This window comes from Protobothrops mucrosquamatus, unplaced genomic scaffold (genome assembly GCF_001527695.2).
Source record: "Protobothrops mucrosquamatus isolate PMUCROS unplaced genomic scaffold, P.Mucros_1.0 scaffold20, whole genome shotgun sequence".
NCBI classification, from domain to species: Eukaryota; Metazoa; Chordata; class Lepidosauria; order Squamata; family Viperidae; genus Protobothrops; species Protobothrops mucrosquamatus.
In genome coordinates, this window is record NW_015386405.1 from 3,087,770 (window position 1) to 3,091,336 (window position 3,567).

Here is a 3,567-nt window from a genome sequence, read left to right on the forward strand (position 1 = left end):
ACATTTGTGGGTCTGTAATTGTAAAGACATTTTCTCTGCCTTAATTTATACAATTGCCAACTGAACCCACATATAATTCAGACTGTAGTATAAGGTTTGTCCAATGCAGTTTCCTTTCTCTCTTCCTTTTCCCAGTTGAATACAATGCCTTTCAATAGAGCTCATTTTTTTTACAGACTTGCAGGCCTCCACTGCTCTTGTTCACCCTCTTCTCAGTGGCTGTTTACATTGGTTTTGTTTGTTTTATCATAAGTCAAAGTATAAATCATTCACATGTAATGCTAAGATATTTATTTCTCTTGAGGTGAAAATACAGTGACAATCTTCTTTCCTTTATTCATTGATCAATACTACATTCGTTGTCAAACTGTTCCTGCTCTTAAAACTTCTAAGCATTTTGAATCCTGGCAATGTTAATTTAAAATGGAAACAAAAGAACCATTTATCTTGCTCACTATGTGGGGTTTCCTGCACACTGTTTTTCTTAGGGGCTCCTTTCTTTAGTAATAACATGTAAATTGTGCCTTGTGAGAAAGAAATGTGTATTCAGAATGAAAAATTTACAAAAGCAGCCATAGAACCCGCAGAATGAATTAAAAAAAAGGCAGAGAGAGGAAGATTTTTCAGAAGAGAGCAATATACTTGTCTACAGTTTAATTCCATCTCTAAATGATAATCCAGCAGCCTAACTCAGTTAAACATATATCCTGCATAAAAGAGCTTAAGTTATGCAACTACATGCTGGGAACACAAAGGCAAAAGAAGAGTAGAGATATTAATATTCAGCTGTTTAGCAAATACTTATTTTTATCTGGCCATTCTTGCCAGGCCAGTTTCATCCTGGAGTTTCAACAGAAATATGTTTTGGAACAATTACAACTATTTGTGTGGGGGGGGAGGGGGAAGGCCATATAATTTCAAAATAATAATAGTGGAGTAGTCACTTCTTTAATACTCTGTGAATAGTATGGATAAATCGTTAGGCCTTGCTAGATTAACAGGAGGTTTGTATTTACTAAATCTGATCTATCTATCCATAACTCACATGTTTCCCCTAAATGTGCCCTATAGAAGGATAGAGACTGCATTGCAGTTCATCACCTCATTTAGCATTCCTTCTTTGGGTGGAATTACATGACAGAATTTGTGATTATTATTTGACACCTAGTCTTCATAAAGGATGGATGGCTCAAAGTCATGTAAGTGTCATCCATAATAAATTGTGGCTCAGCTTTAATCTTTCTTTTCATTTGAGGTAACATCAAAGGAGAATATCATAGACTGTGTTTTTTCTTTCTCTCCAACACTTGAGGTTACAGAATTTAACTGGAAAGGGGAAAAAAGGCTATGAAAGTACAAAATTTGACATGTTTATTGTTGACATTAACTACATTTTCAATAATCCTTCAAATGCTAAATCACAATTTAAAGCTATTCAATTTTTTGGATTCTGAAATATTGCCCACTTTAATCTTTCAGGTAGAATTTTGTTGCAATTAAACTAGGAACCACTAAACAATATATGGCAGTTGAAGGTAGCTACATTTTGCCATATTTCATGGTTTTCTCAAAAGGTGAAATCAAATGAAGGTTGTGATTTAAGTTGCATTCTGGTAAATGTAGTAAAGAGATCTGGATATATATTTTTTGTATAAATTTAAAATATTGTCTATCAGAACTTTGTTTACAAATATTTCAGGGTCTCTGTATCTTTCAGTGTTTGTAGTAAGTAGACTTTTCCAAACACAATGTTCTCCATATGTGCTATTACAGTGCCCACTGTCTTCCAACTAACATAGTATTTAAATAATTGGGACACTTTTAAGAGGGAAATAAATAATAATAATTAAATCTCCTACTGCCTTCATCATTTGGAGCCTGAAGGCTTCATGCTTCCCATAGGCTGTGGCACAACTGGTTGATACGCCAGATGGCTGGCAGAGGCAACACTATTGAACGCTTCTCTTACTATTAGCCAAGACCAGAAGGGGTTAGTGTCCATAGATACTAGTGTCCAGGACAGGACCTGGACCTACATTATCTCCTTGTGTCCTTATGTATATTGGGACAGATAAAAGCCAGGACATAAAGTACTTTGGGACATATGGTCACCATAAAGTTAAGCCCTAAATCCAGCCAGTACTAGATTGGCATGGAGTATAGCATTTCATTCATTTTGGAGTGTTCCTTATTGTTACCCCCTATTTGAAGGACATGTTAGGTACATCATTCATCCTGGAGAAAATCTATCCATATGGTCACTAAGACTCAATCCTGATACCATCATCGTCATCGCCGTCATCATCCATATTGATTTTGGAAACTTTAGAAATTTGATAAACAATGTATTTGAGTTCTTTTTCTTTACTTTATCTTTTACCACTTCAGGTATCAAGGGAGATAGAAAATTTTGGTTCCTGCACTTTTCATGTCCTCAATTCTTGTTATTTGTTATTTGCTGTAATGTGTCTCTGATGTTGTCTTTCCATCTTCTTCTGGGTCTGCCCCATGCTCTTTGACCTTCTCTTTTTATGTATGTCTTATATGGTATGGAATCCCCAGACATTCTCCCCAGATGGGCAAACCACTTTTTTTGATGCCTTTGTATGTAATATAATGTTGGTTCTATTCCATTTTTTTCCTTTATAATCTATACATATACATTATACATTGTATACAATATACATTATATTATATATAGACAGGCATTCTCAGCCATCTGAATTAAAGCACTGCATTGTTCATTGTGGAGAATGCAATTTTGAAATAAAATCAGAACTTGCCACATAACTACTGGATTTCTTTGTATGCCCGTTGTGATCTTTAAAATTGATTCTGGAATTTTAACCGAGAGTAGATTGAATCACACTTTGTCATGTTTGGAATGGAACAAGATTAATATGTAGGCATTTGAATTAAAATATTTTGTTTTCTTATATACATCTGACTGACAGCAATCATTCCAGTGTAAATGTTTGCAAGAAGATCCACACTGATTTCCACTCAACAGCTAGACATTCCAGGAAAGTTAGACTTTGGAATATGCTTGTTAAATGCAAAATATTTAACCAAAACACAAAGGGTTTTTAAAAGATATTTAAAAATAATGCTTTGTAAACAGAAGGAACAAATGGTAATTATTTATACCTTTTGGCTCCACAATTTATTTTGCTATATAGTATCATGCATATTTTTGTCATTTTGTTTCCCAGTCAATTTTTGTCTCCTTGTAACTGCCTGGACTGGTCCAGGAAGGTTTTCCAGAAGTGGTTTGTCATTGCCTACTTCCCAGGGATGATGGAGAAGGACTCACCCAGGGTCATGCAGCTGGTTTTGTGCCTAAAGTAAAAGAACATATGGTCTTCTGGTTCCTAACCTGGCACCTTAACCAGTACATCAAACTGGCTCTTTCATGCATAAGGTTTACACACCATTTGAAAGTTCTAAACACTTACAGTATTTTCTTGCATTGCTTCCTGACAGCAATTATATGCTCCTCCTAATGTTAACTAGCTAGCAAGTTTTCTATTTTTAGGATAGCTGAAATGTTCATAGATATACCATAAC